This window comes from Notamacropus eugenii, chromosome 6, assembly GCF_028372415.1.
Source record: "Notamacropus eugenii isolate mMacEug1 chromosome 6, mMacEug1.pri_v2, whole genome shotgun sequence".
In the NCBI taxonomy this organism is placed as follows: Eukaryota; Metazoa; Chordata; class Mammalia; order Diprotodontia; family Macropodidae; genus Notamacropus; species Notamacropus eugenii.
Window position 1 is genome coordinate 171,811,824 of NC_092877.1, and position 23,338 is coordinate 171,835,161.

The following is a 23,338-nucleotide window of genomic DNA, read 5'->3' on the forward strand; positions in this document are numbered from 1 at the left end:
TATTAGGGTTAGAATCGAGCACATTAGGGTTAGAGTTATGATTAGAATCCAGTGCGTTTAGGTTAGGGATAGGGTTAGGATAACGGTTATGTTTAGGGTGAGGGTTAGAATCGAGTCCATTTAAGGATAGTGTTAGGGTTAGAGCTAGGTTAGCTTTCTTAGAATCGACGGTTAGGGTTAGGGTTAGGATTAGGGTTCGGGTTAGGGTTAGGGTTGGGTTTAGGGTTAGGGTTAGAAGCAAGGGCATATTTATTGTTAAGGTTAGGGTTAGGGTTAGAGGGCATTCAGGTGTAGGAGTAGGAGTCGGGTTAGGATTAGGGTTAGGGTTTTTGTTGGTAGAATTGAGGTTCAGGCTTAGGCTTAGGGTCAGGATTGCCTTTTGGGTTAGAATCGAGTGCATTTAGGGTTACAGTTAGTGTTGAGGTTGACGATTTAGTGTTAAGGTTAGAAACGAGCACATTGGCTTTAGAGTTATGGTTAGAATCTAATGCATTTAGGGTTAGGATTCGGGTTAGGGTTATTAGGGTCAGGGTTTGCATCGAGGGTATTTAAGGATCGTGTTAGTGTTAGAGTTAGGTTTAAGGTTAGCTTTCATAGAATCGAGGGTTAGGGTTAGGGTTAGGGTTCGGGTTCGGTTTAGAATCGAGCGCATTTTTAGTAATAGCTTTGGGGTAAGCTTACGATTAGAGTGCATTTAGGGCTAGGGGTAGGAGTAGGGTTAGGATTAGGGTTACGGTTTGTGGTGGTAGAATCGAGGTTTAGGGTTAGGCTTAGGGTCAGGATTGCCTTTTGGGTTAGAATCGAGTGCATTCCGGGTTAGAGTTAGTGATGAGATTGATGATTTAGTGTTAGGGTTAGAATCGAGCACATTTAGGGTTAGAGTTATGGTTAGAATTCGTTAGAGTTAGGGTTAGGGGTAGGGGTAGGGTAGGGGTTAGAATCACGCGCATTTTTAGTGTTAGGGTTAGGGTTAGTGTTAAGGTTAGAGTGCATTTAGAGGTAGGGGTAGCAGCAGAATTAGGATTTGGGTTAGGGTTAGTGATGGTAGAATCGAGGTTGAGGTTTAGGCTTAGGGTCAGGATTGCATTTTGGATCAGAATCGAGTGTATTTAGGCTTTGGGTTAGTGTTCAAAGTGACGATTTAGTGTTAGGGTTTGAATCGAGCACATTTAGGGTTAGAGTAATGGTTAGAATTCAGTGCATTTAGGGTTAGGGTTAGGGTTAGGGTTAGGGTCAGGGTTAAAATCGAGAGCATTTCAGGATAGTGCTAGGGTCGGAGTTAGGTTTAACGTTCGCTTTCGTAGAATCCAGGGTTAGGCTTAAGGTTAGGCTTAGGGTGAGGGTTAGGGTTAGAATCAGGCGCATTTTTAGTGTTCTGGTTTTCGTCAGCGTATGGCTTAGAGTGCATTTAGGGGTAGGGGTAGGAGTAGGGTTAGGACTAGGGTTAAGGTTTGTGTTGGTAAAATCGAGGTTTAGGGTTAGGCTTAGGGTCAGGAATGGCTTTTGGGTTAGAATGCAGTGCATTTAGGCTTAGGGAAAGTGTTGAAATTGACGATTTAGTTTTAGCGTTAGAATCAAGCACATTTCGGGATAGAGTTATGGTTAGAATTCGTTAGGGTTACGGTTAGTGTTAGGGTTAAGGGTATGGTTAGAGTGCATTTAGCGGTAGGGGTTGGGGTACGGTTAGAATTAAGGTTAGGGTTAGTGTTGGTAAAATCGAGGTTTAGGGTTAGGCTCAGGGTCAGGATTGCCCTTTGGGTTAGAATCGAGTGCATTTAGGCTTAAGGTTACTGTCGAGATTGACGAATTAGTGTTAGGGTTAGAATCAAGAACATTACAGTTAGAGTTATGGTTAGAATCCAGTGCATTTAGGGTTAGGCTTAGGCTTAGGGTTACGGTTATGTTTAGGGTGAGGGTTAGAATCGAGTGCATTTAAGGATAGTGTTAGGGTTAGAGTTAGGTTTAGGGTTAGCTTTCTTAGAATCGAAGGTTAGGCTTCGGGTTAAGGTTAGTGTTAGGGTTAGGGTTAGAATGAGGCGCAATTTTAGTGTTATGGTTGGGGTTAGGGTATGGCTTAGAGTGCATTTAGGGGTAGGGGTAGGAGTAGGGTTAGGATTAGGGTTAAGGTTTGTTGTTAGAATAGAGGTTTAAGGTTAGGCTAAAGGTCAGGATTGCCTTTGGGTTGTAATCGAGTGCATTTTGGGTTAGAGTTAGTGTTGAGATTGACGATTTAGTATTAGGGTTAGAATCGAGCACATTAGGGTTAGAGTTATGGTTAGAATTCAGTGCACTTAGGTTAGGGATAGGGGTAGGATAACGGTTATGTTTAGGGTGAGGGTTAGAATCGAGTCCATTTAAGGATAGTGTTAGGGTTAGAGCTAGGTTAGCTTTCTTAGAATCGACGGTTAGGGTTAGGGTTAGGATTAGGGTTCGTGTTAGGGTTAGGGTTGGGTTTAGGGTTAGGGTTAGAAGCAAGGGCATATTTATTGTTAAGGTTAGGGTTTGGGTTAGGGTTAGAGGGCATTCAGGTGTAGAATTAGGAGTCGGGTTAGAATTAGGGTTAGGGTTTTTGTTGGTAGAATTGAGGTTCAGGCTTAGGCTTAGGGTCAGGATTGCCTTTTGGGTTAGAATCGAGTGCATTTAGGGTTACAGTTAGTGTTGAGGTTGACGATTTAGTGTTAAGGTTAGAAACGGGCACATTGGCGTTAGAGTTATGGTTAGAATCTAATGCATTTAGGGTTAGGATTCGGGTTAGGGTTATTAGGGTCAGGGTTTGAATCGAGAGTATTTAAGGATCGTGTTAGTGTTAGAGTTAGGTTTAAGGTTAGCTTTCGTAGAATCGAGGGTTAGGGTTAGGGTTCGGGTTCGGTTTAGAATCGAGCGCATTTTTAGTATTAGGGTTGGGGTAAGCTTACGATTAGAGTGCATTTAGGGTAAGGGTAGGAGTAGGGTTAGGATTAGGGTTACGGTTTGTGGTGGTAGAATCGAGGTTTAGGGTTAGGCTTAGGGTCAGGATTGCCTTTTGGGTTAGAATCGAGTGCATTTAGGGTTACAGTTAGTGTTGAGGTTGACGATTTAGTGTTAAGGTTAGAAACGAGCACATTGGCGTTAGAGTTATGGTTAGAATCTAATGCATTTAGGGTTAGGATTCGGGTTAGGGTTATTAGGGTCAGGGTTTGAATCGAGAGTATTTAAGGATCGTGTTAGTGTTAGAGTTAGGTTTAAGGTTAGCTTTCGTAGAATCGAGGGTTAGGGTTAGGGTTAGGGTTCGGGTTCGGTTTAGAATCGAGCGCATTTTTAGTATTAGGGTTGGGGTAAGCTTACGATTAGAGTGCATTTAGGGTAGGGGTAGGAGTAGGGTTAGGATTAGGGTTACGGTTTGTGGTGGTAGAATCGAGGTTTAGGGTTAGGCTTAGGGTCAGGATTGCCTTTTGGGTTAGAATCGAGTGCATTCCGGGTTAGAGTTAGTGATGAGATTGATGATTTAGTGTTAGGGTTAGAATCGAGCACATTTAGGGTTAGAATTATGGTTAGAATTCGTTAGAGTTAGGGTTAGGGGTAGGGGTAGGGTAGGGGTTAGAATCACGCGCATTTTTAGTGTTAGGGTTAGGGTTAGTGTTAAGGTTAGAGTGCATTTAGAGGTAGGGGTAGCAGCAGAATTAGGATTTGGGTTAGGGTTAGTGATGGTAGAATCGAGGTTGAGGTTTAGGCTTAGGGTCAGGATTGCATTTTGGATCAGAATCGAGTGTATTTAGGCTTTGGGTTAGTGTTCAAAGTGACGATTTAGTGTTAGGGTTTGAATCGAGCACATTTAGGGTTAGAGTAATGGTTAGAATTCAGTGCATTTAGGGTTAGGGTTAGGCTTAGGGTTAGGGTCAGGGTTAAAATCGAGAGCATTTCAGGATAGTGCTAGGGTCGGAGTTAGGTTTAACGTTCGCTTTCGTAGAATCCAGGTTTAGGCTTAAGGTTAGGCTTAGGGTGAGGGTTAGGGTTAGAATCAGGCGCATTTTTAGTGTTCTGGTTTTCGTCAGGGTATGGCTTAGAGTGCCTTTAGGGGTAGGGGTAGGAGTAGGGTTAGGACTAGCGTTAAGGTTTGTGTTGGTAAAATCGAGGTTTAGGGTTAGCCTTAGGGTCAGGAATGGCTTTTGGGTTAGAATGCAGTGCATTTAGGCTTAGGGATAGTGTTGAAATTGACGATTTAGTTTTAGCGTTAGAATCAAGCACATTTCGGGATAGAGTTATGGTTAGAATTCGTTAGGGTTACGGTTAGTGTTAAGGTTAAGGGTATGGTTAGAGTGCATTTAGCGGTAGGGGTTGGGGCACGGTTAGAATTAAGGTTAGGGTTAGTGTTGGTAAAATCGAGGTTTAGGGTTAGGCTCAGGGTCATGATTGCCCTTTGGGTTAGAATCGAGTGCATTTAGGCTTAAGGTTACTGTCGAGATTGACGAATTAGTGTTAGGGTTAGAATCAAGAACATTACAGTTAGAGTTATGGTTAGAATCCAGTGTATTTAGGGTTAGGCTTAGGCTTAGGGTTACGGTTATGTTTAGGGTGGGGGTTAGAATCGAGTGCTTTTAAGGATAGTGTTAGGGTTAGAGTTAGGTTTAGGGTTAGCTTTCTTAGAATCGAGGGTTAGGCTTCGGATTAAGGTTAGTGTTAGGGTTAGGGTTAGAATGAGGCGCAATTTTAGTGTTATGGTTGGGGTTAGGGTATGGCTTAGAGTGCATTTAGGGGTAGGGGTAGGAGTAGGGTTAGGATTAGGGTTAAGGTTTGTGTTGTTAGAATAGAGGTTTAAGGTTAGGCTAATGGTCAGGATTGCCTTTTGGGTGGTAATCGAGTGCATTTTGGGTTAGAGTTAGTGTTGAGATTGACGATTTAGTATTAGGGTTAGAATCGAGCACATTAGGGTTAGAGTTATGATTAGAATCCAGTGCGTTTAGGTTAGGGATAGGGTTAGGATAACGGTTATGTTTAGGGTGAGGGTTAGAATCGAGTCCATTTAAGGATAGTGTTAGGGTTAGAGCTAGGTTAGCTTTCTTAGAATCGACGGTTAGGGTTAGGGTTAGGATTAGGGTTCGGGTTAGGGTTAGGGTTGGGTTTAGGGTTAGGGTTAGAAGCAAGGGCATATTTATTGTTAAGGTTAGGGTTAGGGTTAGAGGGCATTCAGGTGTAGGAGTAGGAGTCGGGTTAGGATTAGGGTTAGGGTTTTTGTTGGTAGAATTGAGGTTCAGGCTTAGGCTTAGGGTCAGGATTGCCTTTTGGGTTAGAATCGAGTGCATTTAGGGTTACAGTTAGTGTTGAGGTTGACGATTTAGTGTTAAGGTTAGAAACGAGCACATTGGCTTTAGAGTTATGGTTAGAATCTAATGCATTTAGGGTTAGGATTCGGGTTAGGGTTATTAGGGTCAGGGTTTGCATCGAGGGTATTTAAGGATCGTGTTAGTGTTAGAGTTAGGTTTAAGGTTAGCTTTCATAGAATCGAGGGTTAGGGTTAGGGTTAGGGTTCGGGTTCGGTTTAGAATCGAGCGCATTTTTAGTATTAGGGTTGGGGTAAGCTTACGATTAGAGTGCATTTAGGGCTAGGGGTAGGAGTAGGGTTAGGATTAGGGTTACGGTTTGTGGTGGTAGAATCGAGGTTTAGGGTTAGGCTTAGGGTCAGGATTGCCTTTTGGGTTAGAATCGAGTGCATTCCGGGTTAGAGTTAGTGATGAGATTGATGATTTAGTGTTAGGGTTAGAATCGAGCACATTTAGGGTTAGAGTTATGGTTAGAATTCGTTAGAGTTAGGGTTAGGGGTAGGGGTAGGGTAGGGGTTAGAATCACGCGCATTTTTAGTGTTAGGGTTAGGGTTAGTGTTAAGGTTAGAGTGCATTTAGAGGTAGGGGTAGCAGCAGAATTAGGATTTGGGTTAGGGTTAGTGATGGTAGAATCGAGGTTGAGGTTTAGGCTTAGGGTCAGGATTGCATTTTGGGTTAGAATCGAGTGCATTTAGGGTTACAGTTAGTGTTGAGATTGACGATTTAGTGTTAAGGTTAGAAACGAGCACATTGGCGTTAGAGTTATGGTTAGAATCTAATGCATTTAGGGTTAGGATTGGGGTTAGGGTTATTAGGGTCAGGGTTTGAATCGAGAGTATTTAAGCATCGTGTTAGTGTTAGAGTTAGGATTAAGGTTAGCTTTCATAGAATCGAGGGTTAGGGTTAGGGTTAGGGTTCGGGTTCGGTTTAGAATCGAGCGCATTTTTAGTATTAGGGTTGGGGTAAGCTTACGATTAGAGTGCATTTAGGGCTAGGGGTAGGAGTAGGGTTAGGATTAGGGTTACGGTTTGTGGTGGTAGAATCGAGGTTTAGGGTTAGGCTTAGGCTCAGGATTGCCTTTTGGGTTAGAATCGAGTGCATTCCGGGTTAGAGTTAGTGATGAGATTGATGATTTAGTGTTAGCGTTAGAATCGAGCACATTTAGGGTTAGAGTTATGGTTAGAATTCGTTAGAGTTAGGGTTAGGGGTAGGGGTAGGCTAGGGGTTAGAGTCACGCGCATTTTTAGTGTTAGGGTTAGGGTTAGTGTTAAGGTTAGAGTGCATTTAGAGGTAGGGGTAGCAGCAGAATTAGGATTTGGGTTAGGGTTAGTGATGGTAGAATCGAGGTTGAGGTTTAGGCTTAGGGTCAGGATTGCATTTTGGATCAGAATCGAGTGTATTTAGGCTTTGGGTTAGTGTTCAAAGTGACGATTTAGTGTTAGGGTTTGAATCGAGCACATTTAGGGTTAGAGTAATGGTTAGAATTCAGTGCATTTAGGGTTAGGGTTAGGGTTAGGGTTAGGGTCAGGGTTAAAATCGAGAGCATTTCAGGATAGTGCTAGGGTCGGAGTTAGGTTTAACGTTCGCTTTCGTAGAATCCAGGGTTAGGCTTAAGGTTAGGCTTAGGGTGAGGGTTAGGGTTAGAATCAGGCGCATTTTTAGTGTTCTGGTTTTCGTCAGCGTATGGCTTAGAGTGCATTTAGGGGTAGGGGTAGGAGTAGGGTTAGGACTAGGGTTAAGGTTTGTGTTGGTAAAATCGAGGTTTAGGGTTAGGCTTAGGGTCAGGAATGGCTTTTGGGTTAGAATGCAGTGCATTTAGGCTTAGGGATAGTGTTGAAATTGACGATTTAGTTTTAGCGTTAGAATCAAGCCCATTTCGGGATAGAGTTATGGTTAGAATTCGTTAGGGTTACGGTTAGTGTTAGGGTTAAGGGTATGGTTAGAGTGCATTTAGCGGTAGGGGTTGGGGTACGGTTAGAATTAAGGTTAGGGTTAGTGTTGGTAAAATCGAGGTTTAGGGTTAGGCTCAGGGTCAGGATTGCCCTTTGGGTTAGAATCGAGTGCATTTAGGCTTAAGGTTACTGTCGAGATTGACGAATTAGTGTTAGGGTTAGAATCAAGAACATTACAGTTAGAGTTATGGTTAGAATCCAGTGCATTTAGGGTTAGGCTTAGGCTTAGGGTTACGGTGATGTTTAGGGTGAGGGTTAGAATCGAGTGCATTTAAGGATAGTGTTAGGGTTAGAGTTAGGTTTAGGGTTAGCTTTCTTAGAATCGAAGGTTAGGCTTCGGGTTAAGGTTAGTGTTAGGGTTAGGGTTAGAATGAGGCGCAATTTTAGTGTTATGGTTGGGGTTAGGGTATGGCTTAGAGTGCATTTAGGGGTAGGGGTAGGAGTAGGGTTAGGATTAGGGTTAAGGTTTGTTGTTAGAATAGAGGTTTAAGGTTAGGCTAAAGGTCAGGATTGCCTTTGGGTTGTAATCGAGTGCATTTTGGGTTAGAGTTAGTGTTGAGATTGACGATTTAGTATTAGGGTTAGAATCGAGCACATTAGGGTTAGAGTTATGGTTAGAATTCAGGGCACTTAGGTTAGGGATAGGGGTAGGATAACGGTTATGTTTAGGGTGAGGGTTAGAATCGAGTCCATTTAAGGATAGTGTTAGGGTTAGAGCTAGGTTAGCTTTCTTAGAATCGACGGTTAGGGTTAGGGTTAGGATTAGGGTTCGGGTTAGGGTTAGGGTTGGGTTTAGGGTTAGGGTTAGAAGCAAGGGCATATTTATTGTTAAGGTTAGGGTTAGGGTTAGGGTTAGAGGGCATTCAGGTGTAGAAGTAGGAGTCGGGTTAGAATTAGGGTTAGGGTTTTTGTTGGTAGAATTGAGGTTCAGGCTTAGGCTTAGGGTCAGGATTGCCTTTTGGGTTAGAATCGAGTGCATTTAGGGTTACAGTTAGTGTTGAGGTTGACGATTTAGTGTTAAGGTTAGAAACGAGCACATTGGCGTTAGAGTTATGGTTAGAATCTAATGCATTTAGGGTTAGGATTCGGATTAGGGTTATTAGGGTCAGGGTTTGAATCGAGAGTATTTAAGGATCGTGTTAGTGTTAGAGTTAGGTTTAAGGTTAGCTTTCGTAGAATCGAGGGTTAGGGTTAGGGTTCGGGTTCGGTTTAGAATCGAGCGCATTTTTAGTATTAGGGTTGGGGTAAGCTTACGATTAGAGTGCATTTAGGGTAGGGGTAGGAGTAGGGTTAGGATTAGGGTTACGGTTTGTGGTGGTAGAATCGAGGTTTAGGGTTAGGCTTAGGGTCAGGATTGCCTTTTGGGTTAGAATCGAGTGCATTTAGGGTTACAGTTAGTGTTGAGGTTGACGATTTAGTGTTAAGGTTAGAAACGAGCACATTGGCGTTAGAGTTATGGTTAGAATCTAATGCATTTAGGGTTAGGATTCGGGTTAGGGTTATTAGGGTCAGGGTTTGAATCGAGAGTATTTAAGGATCGTGTTAGTGTTAGAGTTAGGTTTAAGGTTAGCTTTCGTAGAATCGAGGGTTAGGGTTAGGGTTAGGGTTCGGGTTCGGTTTAGATTCGAGCGCATTTTTAGTATTAGGGTTGGGGTAAGCTTACGATTAGAGTGCATTTAGGGTAGGGGTAGGAGTAGGGTTAGGATTAGGGTTACGGTTTGTGGTGGTAGAATCGAGGTTTAGGGTTAGGCTTAGGGTCAGGATTGCCTTTTGGGTTAGAATCGAGTGCATTCCGGGTTAGAGTTAGTGATGAGATTGATGATTTAGTGTTAGGGTTAGAATCGAGCACATTTAGGGTTAGAGTTATGGTTAGAATTCGTTAGAGTTAGGGTTAGGGGTAGGGGTAGGGTAGGGGTTAGAATCACGCGCATTTTTAGTGTTAGGGTTAGGGTTAGTGTTAAGGTTAGAGTGCATTTAGAGGTAGGGGTAGCAGCAGAATTAGGATTTGGGTTAGGGTTAGTGATGGTAGTATCGAGGTTGAGGTTTAGGCTTAGGGTCAGGATTGCATTTTGGATCAGAATCGAGTGTATTTAGGCTTTGGGTTAGTGTTCAAAGTGACGATTTAGTGTTAGGGTTTGAATCGAGCACATTTAGGGTTAGAGTAATGGTTAGAATTCAGTGCATTTAGGGTTAGGGTTAGGGTTAGGGTTAGGGTCAGGGTTAAAATCGAGAGCATTTCAGGATAGTGCTAGGGTCGGAGTTAGGTTTAACGTTCGCTTTCGTAGAATCCAGGTTTAGGCTTAAGGTTAGGCTTAGGGTGAGGGTTAGGGTTAGAATCAGGCGCATTTTTAGTGTTCTGGTTTTCGTCAGGGTATGGCTTAGAGTGCCTTTAGGGGTAGGGGTAGGAGTAGGGTTAGGACTAGCGTTAAGGTTTGTGTTGGTAAAATCGAGGTTTAGGGTTAGCCTTAGGGTCAGGAATGGCTTTTGGGTTAGAATGCAGTGCATTTAGGCTTAGGGATAGTGTTGAAATTGACGATTTAGTTTTAGCGTTAGAATCAAGCACATTTCGGGATAGAGTTATGGTTAGAATTCGTTAGGGTTACGGTTAGTGTTAAGGTTAAGGGTATGGTTAGAGTGCATTTAGCGGTAGGGGTTGGGGCACGGTTAGAATTAAGGTTAGGGTTAGTGTTGGTAAAATCGAGGTTTAGGGTTAGGCTCAGGGTCAGGATTGCCCTTTGGGTTAGAATCCAGTGCATTTAGGATTAAGGTTACTGTCGAGATTGACGAATTAGTGTTAGGGTTAGAATCAAGAACATTACAGTTAGAGTTATGGTTAGAATCCAGTGTATTTAGGGTTAGGCTTAGGCTTAGGGTTACGGTTATGTTTAGGGTGGGGGTTAGAATCGAGTGCTTTTAAGGATAGTGTTAGGGTTAGAGTTAGGTTTAGGGTTAGCTTTCTTAGAATCGAGGGTTAGGCTTCGGATTAAGGTTAGTGTTAGGGTTAGGGTTAGAATGAGGCGCAATTTTAGTGTTATGGTTGGGGTTAGGGTATGGCTTAGAGTGCATTTAGGGGTAGGGGTAGGAGTAGGGTTAGGATTAGGGTTAAGGTTTGTGTTGTTAGAATAGAGGTTTAAGGTTAGGCTAATGGTCAGGATTGCCTTTTGGGTGGTAATCGAGTGCATTTTGGGTTAGAGTTAGTGTTGAGATTGACGATTTAGTATTAGGGTTAGAATCGAGCACATTAGGGTTAGAGTTATGATTAGAATCCAGTGCGTTTAGGTTAGGGATAGGGTTAGGATAACGGTTATGTTTAGGGTGAGGGTTAGAATCGAGTCCATTTAAGGATAGTGTTAGGGTTAGAGCTAGGTTAGCTTTCTTAGAATCGACGGTTAGGGTTAGGGTTAGGATTAGGGTTCGGGTTAGGGTTAGGGTTGGGTTTAGGGTTAGGGTTAGAAGCAAGGGCATATTTATTGTTAAGGTTAGGGTTAGGGTTAGAGGGCATTCAGGTGTAGGAGTAGGAGTCGGGTTAGGATTAGGGTTAGGGTTTTTGTTGGTAGAATTGAGGTTCAGGCTTAGGCTTAGGGTCAGGATTGCCTTTTGGGTTAGAATCGAGTGCATTTAGGGTTACAGTTAGTGTTGAGGTTGACGATTTAGTGTTAAGGTTAGAAACGAGCACATTGGCTTTAGAGTTATGGTTAGAATCTAATGCATTTAGGGTTAGGATTCGGGTTAGGGTTATTAGGGTCAGGGTTTGCATCGAGGGTATTTAAGGATCGTGTTAGTGTTAGAGTTAGGTTTAAGGTTAGCTTTCATAGAATCGAGGGTTAGGGTTAGGGTTAGGGTTCGGGTTCGGTTTAGAATCGAGCGCATTTTTAGTAATAGCTTTGGGGTAAGCTTACGATTAGAGTGCATTTAGGGCTAGGGGTAGGAGTAGGGTTAGGATTAGGGTTACGGTTTGTGGTGGTAGAATCGAGGTTTAGGGTTAGGCTTAGGGTCAGGATTGCCTTTTGGGTTAGAATCGAGTGCATTCCGGGTTAGAGTTAGTGATGAGATTGATGATTTAGTGTTAGGGTTAGAATCGAGCACATTTAGGGTTAGAGTTATGGTTAGAATTCGTTAGAGTTAGGGTTAGGGGTAGGGGTAGGGTAGGGGTTAGAATCACGCGCATTTTTAGTGTTAGGGTTAGGGTTAGTGTTAAGGTTAGAGTGCATTTAGAGGTAGGGGTAGCAGCAGAATTAGGATTTGGGTTAGGGTTAGTGATGGTAGAATCGAGGTTGAGGTTTAGGCTTAGGGTCAGGATTGCATTTTGGATCAGAATCGAGTGTATTTAGGCTTTGGGTTAGTGTTCAAAGTGACGATTTAGTGTTAGGGTTTGAATCGAGCACATTTAGGGTTAGAGTAATGGTTAGAATTCAGTGCATTTAGGGTTAGGGTTAGGGTTAGGGTTAGGGTCAGGGTTAAAATCGAGAGCATTTCAGGATAGTGCTAGGGTCGGAGTTAGGTTTAACGTTCGCTTTCGTAGAATCCAGGGTTAGGCTTAAGGTTAGGCTTAGGGTGAGGGTTAGGGTTAGAATCAGGCGCATTTTTAGTGTTCTGGTTTTCGTCAGCGTATGGCTTAGAGTGCATTTAGGGGTAGGGGTAGGAGTAGGGTTAGGACTAGGGTTAGGGTTTGTGTTGGTAAAATCGAGGTTTAGGGTTAGGCTTAGGGTCAGGAATGGCTTTTGGGTTAGAATGCAGTGCATTTAGGCTTAGGGATAGTGTTGAAATTGACGATTTAGTTTTAGCGTTAGAATCAAGCACATTTCGGGATAGAGTTATGGTTAGAATTCGTTAGGGTTACGGTTAGTGTTAGGGTTAAGGGTATGGTTAGAGTGCATTTAGCGGTAGGGGTTGGGGTACGGTTAGAATTAAGGTTAGGGTTAGTGTTGGTAAAATCGAGGTTTAGGGTTAGGCTCAGGGTCAGGATTGCCCTTTGGGTTAGAATCGAGTGCATTTAGGCTTAAGGTTACTGTCGAGATTGACGAATTAGTGTTAGGGTTAGAATCAAGAACATTACAGTTAGAGTTATGGTTAGAATCCAGTGCATTTAGGGTTAGGCTTAGGCTTAGGGTTACGGTTATGTTTAGGGTGAGGGTTAGAATCGAGTGCATTTAAGGATAGTGTTAGGGTTAGAGTTAGGTTTAGGGTTAGCTTTCTTAGAATCGAAGGTTAGGCTTCGGGTTAAGGTTAGTGTTAGGGTTAGGGTTAGAATGAGGCGCAATTTTAGTGTTATGGTTGGGGTTAGGGTATGGCTTAGAGTGCATTTAGGGGTAGGGGTAGGAGTAGGGTTAGGATTAGGGTTAAGGTTTGTTGTTAGAATAGAGGTTTAAGGTTAGGCTAAAGGTCAGGATTGCCTTTGGGTTGTAATCGAGTGCATTTTGGGTTAGAGTTAGTGTTGAGATTGACGATTTAGTATTAGGGTTAGAATCGAGCACATTAGGGTTAGAGTTATGGTTAGAATTCAGTGCACTTAGGTTAGGGATAGGGGTAGGATAACGGTTATGTTTAGGGTGAGGGTTAGAATCGAGTCCATTTAAGGATAGTGTTAGGGTTAGAGCTAGGTTAGCTTTCTTAGAATCGACGGTTAGGGTTAGGGTTAGGATTAGGGTTCGTGTTAGGGTTAGGGTTGGGTTTAGGGTTAGGGTTAGAAGCAAGGGCATATTTATTGTTAAGGTTAGGGTTTGGGTTAGGGTTAGAGGGCATTCAGGTGTAGAATTAGGAGTCGGGTTAGAATTAGGGTTAGGGTTTTTGTTGGTAGAATTGAGGTTCAGGCTTAGGCTTAGGGTCAGGATTGCCTTTTGGGTTAGAATCGAGTGCATTTAGGGTTACAGTTAGTGTTGAGGTTGACGATTTAGTGTTAAGGTTAGAAACGGGCACATTGGCGTTAGAGTTATGGTTAGAATCTAATGCATTTAGGGTTAGGATTCGGGTTAGGGTTATTAGGGTCAGGGTTTGAATCGAGAGTATTTAAGGATCGTGTTAGTGTTAGAGTTAGGTTTAAGGTTAGCTTTCGTAGAATCGAGGGTTAGGGTTAGGGTTCGGGTTCGGTTTAGAATCGAGCGCATTTTTAGTATTAGGGTTGGGGTAAGCTTACGATTAGAGTGCATTTAGGGTAAGGGTAGGAGTAGGGTTAGGATTAGGGTTACGGTTTGTGGTGGTAGAATCGAGGTTTAGGGTTAGGCTTAGGGTCAGGATTGCCTTTTGGGTTAGAATCGAGTGCATTTAGGGTTACAGTTAGTGTTGAGGTTGACGATTTAGTGTTAAGGTTAGAAACGAGCACATTGGCGTTAGAGTTATGGTTAGAATCTAATGCATTTAGGGTTAGGATTCGGGTTAGGGTTATTAGGGTCAGGGTTTGAATCGAGAGTATTTAAGGATCGTGTTAGTGTTAGAGTTAGGTTTAAGGTTAGCTTTCGTAGAATCGAGGGTTAGGGTTAGGGTTAGGGTTCGGGTTCGGTTTAGAATCGAGCGCATTTTTAGTATTAGGGTTGGGGTAAGCTTACGATTAGAGTGCATTTAGGGTAGGGGTAGGAGTAGGGTTAGGATTAGGGTTACGGTTTGTGGTGGTAGAATCGAGGTTTAGGGTTAGGCTTAGGGTCAGGATTGCCTTTTGGGTTAGAATCGAGTGCATTCCGGGTTAGAGTTAGTGATGAGATTGATGATTTAGTGTTAGGGTTAGAATCGAGCACATTTAGGGTTAGAATTATGGTTAGAATTCGTTAGAGTTAGGGTTAGGGGTAGGGGTAGGGTAGGGGTTAGAATCACGCGCATTTTTAGTGTTAGGGTTAGGGTTAGTGTTAAGGTTAGAGTGCATTTAGAGGTAGGGGTAGCAGCAGAATTAGGATTTGGGTTAGGGTTAGTGATGGTAGAATCGAGGTTGAGGTTTAGGCTTAGGGTCAGGATTGCATTTTGGATCAGAATCGAGTGTATTTAGGCTTTGGGTTAGTGTTCAAAGTGACGATTTAGTGTTAGGGTTTGAATCGAGCACATTTAGGGTTAGAGTAATGGTTAGAATTCAGTGCATTTAGGGTTAGGGTTAGGCTTAGGGTTAGGGTCAGGGTTAAAATCGAGAGCATTTCAGGATAGTGCTAGGGTCGGAGTTAGGTTTAACGTTCGCTTTCGTAGAATCCAGGTTTAGGCTTAAGGTTAGGCTTAGGGTGAGGGTTAGGGTTAGAATCAGGCGCATTTTTAGTGTTCTGGTTTTCGTCAGGGTATGGCTTAGAGTGCCTTTAGGGGTAGGGGTAGGAGTAGGGTTAGGACTAGCGTTAAGGTTTGTGTTGGTAAAATCGAGGTTTAGGGTTAGCCTTAGGGTCAGGAATGGCTTTTGGGTTAGAATGCAGTGCATTTAGGCTTAGGGATAGTGTTGAAATTGACGATTTAGTTTTAGCGTTAGAATCAAGCACATTTCGGGATAGAGTTATGGTTAGAATTCGTTAGGGTTACGGTTAGTGTTAAGGTTAAGGGTATGGTTAGAGTGCATTTAGCGGTAGGGGTTGGGGCACGGTTAGAATTAAGGTTAGGGTTAGTGTTGGTAAAATCGAGGTTTAGGGTTAGGCTCAGGGTCATGATTGCCCTTTGGGTTAGAATCGAGTGCATTTAGGCTTAAGGTTACTGTCGAGATTGACGAATTAGTGTTAGGGTTAGAATCAAGAACATTACAGTTAGAGTTATGGTTAGAATCCAGTGTATTTAGGGTTAGGCTTAGGCTTAGGGTTACGGTTATGTTTAGGGTGGGGGTTAGAATCGAGTGCTTTTAAGGATAGTGTTAGGGTTAGAGTTAGGTTTAGGGTTAGCTTTCTTAGAATCGAGGGTTAGGCTTCGGATTAAGGTTAGTGTTAGGGTTAGGGTTAGAATGAGGCGCAATTTTAGTGTTATGGTTGGGGTTAGGGTATGGCTTAGAGTGCATTTAGGGGTAGGGGTAGGAGTAGGGTTAGGATTAGGGTTAAGGTTTGTGTTGTTAGAATAGAGGTTTAAGGTTAGGCTAATGGTCAGGATTGCCTTTTGGGTGGTAATCGAGTGCATTTTGGGTTAGAGTTAGTGTTGAGATTGACGATTTAGTATTAGGGTTAGAATCGAGCACATTAGGGTTAGAGTTATGATTAGAATCCAGTGCGTTTAGGTTAGGGATAGGGTTAGGATAACGGTTATGTTTAGGGTGAGGGTTAGAATCGAGTCCATTTAAGGATAGTGTTAGGGTTAGAGCTAGGTTAGCTTTCTTAGAATCGACGGTTAGGGTTAGGGTTAGGATTAGGGTTCGGGTTAGGGTTAGGGTTGGGTTTAGGGTTAGGGTTAGAAGCAAGGGCATATTTATTGTTAAGGTTAGGGTTAGGGTTAGAGGGCATTCAGGTGTAGGAGTAGGAGTCGGGTTAGGATTAGGGTTAGGGTTTTTGTTGGTAGAATTGAGGTTCAGGCTTAGGCTTAGGGTCAGGATTGCCTTTTGGGTTAGAATCGAGTGCATTTAGGGTTACAGTTAGTGTTGAGGTTGACGATTTAGTGTTAAGGTTAGAAACGAGCACATTGGCTTTAGAGTTATGGTTAGAATCTAATGCATTTAGGGTTAGGATTCGGGTTAGGGTTATTAGGGTCAGGGTTTGCATCGAGGGTATTTAAGGATCGTGTTAGTGTTAGAGTTAGGTTTAAGGTTAGCTTTCATAGAATCGAGGGTTAGGGTTAGGGTTAGGGTTCGGGTTCGGTTTAGAATCGAGCGCATTTTTAGTATTAGGGTTGGGGTAAGCTTACGATTAGAGTGCATTTAGGGCTAGGGGTAGGAGTAGGGTTAGGATTAGGGTTACGGTTTGTGGTGGTAGAATCGAGGTTTAGGGTTAGGCTTAGGGTCAGGATTGCCTTTTGGGTTAGAATCGAGTGCATTCCGGGTTAGAGTTAGTGATGAGATTGATGATTTAGTGTTAGGGTTAGAATCGAGCACATTTAGGGTTAGAGTTATGGTTAGAATTCGTTAGAGTTAGGGTTAGGGGTAGGGGTAGGGTAGGGGTTAGAATCACGCGCATTTTTAGTGTTAGGGTTAGGGTTAGTGTTAAGGTTAGAGTGCATTTAGAGGTAGGGGTAGCAGCAGAATTAGGATTTGGGTTAGGGTTAGTGATGGTAGAATCGAGGTTGAGGTTTAGGCTTAGGGTCAGGATTGCATTTTGGATCAGAATCGAGTGTATTTAGGCTTTGGGTTAGTGTTCAAAGTGACGATTTAGTGTTAGGGTTTGAATCGAGCACATTTAGGGTTAGAGTAATGGTTAGAATTCAGTGCATTTAGGGTTAGGGTTAGGGTTAGGGTTAGGGTCAGGGTTAAAATCGAGAGCATTTCAGGATAGTGCTAGGGTCGGAGTTAGGTTTAACGTTCGCTTTCGTAGAATCCAGGGTTAGGCTTAAGGTTAGGCTTAGGGTGAGGGTTAGGGTTAGAATCAGGCGCATTTTTAGTGTTCTGGTTTTCGTCAGCGTATGGCTTAGAGTGCATTTAGGGGTAGGGGTAGGAGTAGGGTTAGGACTAGGGTTAAGGTTTGTGTTGGTAAAATCGAGGTTTAGGGTTAGGCTTAGGGTCAGGAATGGCTTTTGGGTTAGAATGCAGTGCATTTAGGCTTAGGGATAGTGTTGAAATTGACGATTTAGTTTTAGCGTTAGAATCAAGCACATTTCGGGATAGAGTTATGGTTAGAATTCGTTAGGGTTACGGTTAGTGTTAGGGTTAAGGGTATGGTTAGAGTGCATTTAGCGGTAGGGGTTGGGGTACGGTTAGAATTAAGGTTAGGGTTAGTGTTGGTAAAATCGAGGTTTAGGGTTAGGCTCAGGGTCAGGATTGCCCTTTGGGTTAGAATCGAGTGCATTTAGGCTTAAGGTTACTGTCGAGATTGACGAATTAGTGTTAGGGTTAGAATCAAGAACATTACAGTTAGAGTTATGGTTAGAATCCAGTGCATTTAGGGTTAGGCTTAGGCTTAGGGTTACGGTTATGTTTAGGGTGAGGGTTAGAATCGAGTGCATTTAAGGATAGTGTTAGGGTTAGAGTTAGGTTTAGGGTTAGCTTTCTTAGAATCGAAGGTTAGGCTTCGGGTTAAGGTTAGTGTTAGGGTTAGGGTTAGAATGAGGCGCAATTTTAGTGTTATGGTTGGGGTTAGGGTATGGCTTAGAGTGCATTTAGGGGTAGGGGTAGGAGTAGGGTTAGGATTAGGGTTAAGGTTTGTTGTTAGAATAGAGGTTTAAGGTTAGGCTAAAGGTCAGGATTGCCTTTGGGTTGTAATCGAGTGCATTTTGGGTTAGAGATAGTGTTGAGATTGACGATTTAGTATTAGGGTTAGAATCGAGCACATTAGGGTTAGAGTTATGGTTAGAATTCAGTGCACTTAGGTTAGGGATAGGGGTAGGATAACGGTTATGTTTAGGGTGAGGGTTAGAATCGAGTCCATTTAAGGATAGTGTTAGGGTTAGAGCTAGGTTAGCTTTCTTAGAATCGACGGTTAGGGTTAGGGTTAGGATTAGGGTTCGGGTTAGGGTTAGGGTTGGGTTTAGGGTTAGGGTTAGAAGCAAGTGCATATTTATTGTTAAGGTTAGGGTTAGGGTTAGGGTTAGAGGGCATTCAGGTGTAGAAGTAGGAGTCGGGTTAGAATTAGGGTTAGGGTTTTTGTTGGTAGAATTGAGGTTCAGGCTTAGGCTTAGGGTCAGGATTGCCTTTTGGGTTAGAATCGAGTGCATTTAGGGTTACAGTTAGTGTTGAGGTTGACGATTTAGTGTTAAGGTTAGAAACGAGCACATTGGCGTTAGAGTTATGGTTAGAATCTAATGCATTTAGGGTTAGGATTCGGGTTAGGGTTATTAGGGGCAGGGTTTGAATCGAGAGTATTTAAGGATCGTGTTAGTGTTAGAGTTAGGTTTAAGGTTAGCTTTCGTAGAATCGAGGGTTAGGGTTAGGGTTCGGGTTCGGTTTAGAATCGAGCGCACTTTTAGTATTAGGGTTGGGGTAAGCTTACGATTAGAGTGCATTTAGGGTAGGGGTAGAAGTAGGGTTAGGATTAGGGTTACGGTTTGTGGTGGTAGAATCGAGGTTTAGGGTTAGGCTTAGGGTCAGGATTGCCTTTTGGGTTAGAATCGAGTGCATTTAGGGTTACAGTTAGTGTTGAGGTTGACGATTTAGTGTTAAGGTTAGAAACGAGCACATTGGCGTTAGAGTTATGGTTAGAATCTAATGCATTTAGGGTTAGGATTCGGGTTAGGGTTATTAGGGGCAGGGTTTGAATCGAGAGTATTTAAGGATCGTGTTAGTGTTAGAGTTAGGTTTAAGGTTAGCTTTCGTAGAATCGAGGGTTAGGGTTAGGGTTAGGGTTCGGGTTCGGTTTAGAATCGAGCGCATTTTTAGTATTAGGGTTGGGGTAAGCTTACGATTAGAGTGCATTTAGGGTAGGGGTAGGAGTAGGGTTAGGATTAGGGTTACGGTTTGTGGTGGTAGAATCGAGGTTTAGGGTTAGGCTTAGGGTCAGGATTGCCTTTTGGGTTAGAATCGAGTGCATTCCGGGTTAGAGTTAGTGATGAGATTGATGATTTAGTGTTAGGGTTAGAATCGAGCACATTTAGGGTTAGAGTTATGGTTAGAATTCGTTAGAGTTAGGGTTAGGGGTAGGGGTAGGGTAGGGGTTAGAATCACGCGCATTTTTAGTGTTAGGGTTAGGGTTAGTGTTAAGGTTAGAGTGCATTTAGAGGTAGGGGTAGCAGCAGAATTAGGATTTGGGTTAGGGTTAGTGATGGTAGTATCGAGGTTGAGGTTTAGGCTTAGGGTCAGGATTGCATTTTGGATCAGAATCGAGTGTATTTAGGCTTTGGGTTAGTGTTCAAAGTGACGATTTAGTGTTAGGGTTTGAATCGAGCACATTTAGGGTTAGAGTAATGGTTAGAATTCAGTGCATTTAGGGTTAGGGTTAGGCTTAGGGTTAGGGTCAGGGTTAAAATCGAGAGCATTTCAGGATAGTGCTAGGGTCGGAGTTAGGTTTAACGTTCGCTTTCGTAGAATCCAGGTTTAGGCTTAAGGTTAGGCTTAGGGTGAGGGTTAGGGTTAGAATCAGGCGCATTTTTAGTGTTCTGGTTTTCGTCAGGGTATGGCTTAGAGTGCCTTTAGGGGTAGGGGTAGGAGTAGGGTTAGGACTAGCGTTAAGGTTTGTGTTGGTAAAATCGAGGTTTAGGGTTAGCCTTAGGGTCAGGAATGGCTTTTGGGTTAGAATGCAGTGCATTTAGGCTTAGGGATAGTGTTGAAATTGACGATTTAGTTTTAGCGTTAGAATCAAGCACATTTCGGGATAGAGTTATGGTTAGAATTCGTTAGGGTTACGGTTAGTGTTAAGGTTAAGGGTATGGTTAGAGTGCATTTAGCGGTAGGGGTTGGGGCACGGTTAGAATTAAGGTTAGGGTTAGTGTTGGTAAAATCGAGGTTTAGGGTTAGGCTCAGGGTCAGGATTGCCCTTTGGGTTAGAATCGAGTGCATTTAGGATTAAGGTTACTGTCGAGATTGACGAATTAGTGTTAGGGTTAGAATCAAGAACATTACAGTTAGAGTTATGGTTAGAATCCAGTGTATTTAGGGTTAGGCTTAGGCTTAGGGTTACGGTTATGTTTAGGGTGGGGGTTAGAATCGAGTGCTTTTAAGGATAGTGTTAGGGTTAGAGTTAGGTTTAGGGTTAGCTTTCTTAGAATCGAGGGTTAGGCTTCGGATTAAGGTTAGTGTTAGGGTTAGGGTTAGAATGAGGCGCAATTTTAGTGTTATGGTTGGGGTTAGGGTATGGCTTAGAGTGCATTTAGGGGTAGGGGTAGGAGTAGGGTTAGGATTAGGGTTAAGGTTTGTGTTGTTAGAATAGAGGTTTAAGGTTAGGCTAATGGTCAGGATTGCCTTTTGGGTGGTAATCGAGTGCATTTTGGGTTAGAGTTAGTGTTGAGATTGACGATTTAGTATTAGGGTTAGAATCGAGCACATTAGGGTTAGAGTTATGATTAGAATCCAGTGCGTTTAGGTTAGGGATAGGGTTAGGATAACGGTTATGTTTAGGGTGAGGGTTAGAATCGAGTCCATTTAAGGATAGTGTTAGGGTTAGAGCTAGGTTAGCTTTCTTAGAATCGACGGTTAGGGTTAGGGTTAGGATTAGGGTTCGGGTTAGGGTTAGGGTTGGGTTTAGGGTTAGGGTTAGAAGCAAGGGCATATTTATTGTTAAGGTTAGGGTTAGGGTTAGAGGGCATTCAGGTGTAGGAGTAGGAGTCGGGTTAGGATTAGGGTTAGGGTTTTTGTTGGTAGAATTGAGGTTCAGGCTTAGGCTTAGGGTCAGGATTGCCTTTTGGGTTAGAATCGAGTGCATTTAGGGTTACAGTTAGTGTTGAGGTTGACGATTTAGTGTTAAGGTTAGAAACGAGCACATTGGCTTTAGAGTTATGGTTAGAATCTAATGCATTTAGGGTTAGGATTCGGGTTAGGGTTATTAGGGTCAGGGTTTGCATCGAGGGTATTTAAGGATCGTGTTAGTGTTAGAGTTAGGTTTAAGGTTAGCTTTCATAGAATCGAGGGTTAGGGTTAGGGTTAGGGTTCGGGTTCGGTTTAGAATCGAGCGCATTTTTAGTAATAGCTTTGGGGTAAGCTTACGATTAGAGTGCATTTAGGGCTAGGGGTAGGAGTAGGGTTAGGATTAGGGTTACGGTTTGTGGTGGTAGAATCGAGGTTTAGGGTTAGGCTTAGGGTCAGGATTGCCTTTTGGGTTAGAATCGAGTGCATTCCGTGTTAGAGTTAGTGATGAGATTGATGATTTAGTGTTAGGGTTAGAATCGAGCACATTTAGGGTTAGAGTTATGGTTAGAATTCGTTAGAGTTAGGGTTAGGGGTAGGGGTAGGGTAGGGGTTAGAATCACGCGCATTTTTAGTGTTAGGGTTAGGGTTAGTGTTAAGGTTAGAGTGCATTTAGAGGTAGGGGTAGCAGCAGAATTAGGATTTGGGTTAGGGTTAGTGATGGTAGAATCGAGGTTGAGGTTTAGGCTTAGGGTCAGGATTGCATTTTGGATCAGAATCGAGTGTATTTAGGCTTTGGGTTAGTGTTCAAAGTGACGATTTAGTGTTAGGGTTTGAATCGAGCACATTTAGGGTTAGAGTAATGGTTAGAATTCAGTGCATTTAGGGTTAGGGTTAGGCTTAAGGTTAGGGTCAGGGTTAAAATCGAGAGCATTTCAGGATAGTGCTAGGGTCGGAGTTAGGTTTAACGTTCGCTTTCGTAGAATCCAGGGTTAGGCTTAAGGTTAGGCTTAGGGTGAGGGTTAGGGTTAGAATCAGGCGCATTTTTAGTGTTCTGGTTTTCGTCAGGGTATGGCTTAGAGTGCATTTAGGGGTAGGGGTAGGAGTAGGGTTAGGACTAGGGTTAAGGTTTGTGTTGGTAAAATCGAGGTTTAGGGTTAGGCTTAGGGTCAGGAATGGCTTTTGGGTTAGAATGCAGTGCATTTAGGCTTAGGGATAGTGTTGAAATTGACGATTTAGTTTTAGCGTTAGAATCAAGCACATTTCGGGATAGAGTTATGGTTAGAATTCGTTAGGGTTACGGTTAGTGTTAGGGTTAAGGGTATGGTTAGAGTGCATTTAGCGGTAGGGGTTGGGGTACGGTTAGAATTAAGGTTAGGGTTAGTGTTGGTAAAATCGAGGTTTAGGGTTAGGCTCAGGGTCAGGATTGCCCTTTGGGTTAGAATCGAGTGCATTTAGGCTTAAGGTTACTGTCGAGATTGACGAATTAGTGTTAGGGTTAGAATCAAGAACATTACAGTTAGAGTTATGGTTAGAATCCAGTGCATTTAGGGTTAGGCTTAGGCTTAGGGTTACGGTTATGTTTAGGGTGAGGGTTAGAATCGAGTGCATTTAAGGATAGTGTTAGGGTTAGAGTTAGGTTTAGGGTTAGCTTTCTTAGAATCGAAGGTTAGGCTTCGGGTTAAGGTTAGTGTTAGGGTTAGGGTTAGAATGAGGCGCAATTTTAGTGTTATGGTTGGGGTTAGGGTATGGCTTAGAGTGCATTTAGGGGTAGGGGTAGGAGTAGGGTTAGGATTAGGGTTAAGGTTTGTTGTTAGAATAGAGGTTTAAGGTTAGGCTAAAGGTCAGGATTGCCTTTGGGTTGTAATCGAGTGCATTTTGGGTTAGAGATAGTGTTGAGATTGACGATTTAGTATTAGGGTTAGAATCGAGCACATTAGGGTTAGAGTTATGGTTAGAATTCAGTGCACTTAGGTTAGGGATAGGGGTAGGATAACGGTTATGTTTAGGGTGAGGGTTAGAATCGAGTCCATTTAAGGATAGTGTTAGGGTTAGAGCTAGGTTAGCTTTCTTAGAATCGACGGTTAGGGTTAGGGTTAGGATTAGGGTTCGGGTTAGGGTTAGGGTTGGGTTTAGGGTTAGGGTTAGAAGCAAGTGCATATTTATTGTTAAGGTTAGGGTTAGGGTTAGGGTTAGAGGGCATTCAGGTGTAGAAGTAGGAGTCGGGTTAGAATTAGGGTTAGGGTTTTTGTTGGTAGAATTGAGGTTCAGGCTTAGGCTTAGGGTCAGGATTGCCTTTTGGGTTAGAATCGAGTGCATTTAGGGTTACAGTTAGTGTTGAGGTTGACGATTTAGTGTTAAGGTTAGAAACGAGCACATTGGCGTTAGAGTTATGGTTAGAATCTAATGCATTTAGGGTTAGGATTCGGGTTAGGGTTATTAGGGTCAGGGTTTGAATCGAGAGTATTTAAGGATCGTGTTAGTGTTAGAGTTAGGTTTAAGGTTAGCTTTCGTAGAATCGAGGGTTAGGGTTAGGGTTCGGGTTCGGTTTAGAATCGAGCGCATTTTTAGTATTAGGGTTGGGGTAAGCTTACGATTAGAGTGCATTTAGGGCTAGGGGTAGGAGTAGGGTTAGGATTAGGGTTACGGTTTGTGGTGGTAGAATCGAGGTTTAGGGTTAGGCTTAGGGTCAGGATTGCCTTTTGGGTTAGAATCGAGTGCATTTAGGGTTACAGTTAGTGTTGAGGTTGACGATTTAGTGTTAAGGTTAGAAACGAGCACATTGGCGTTAG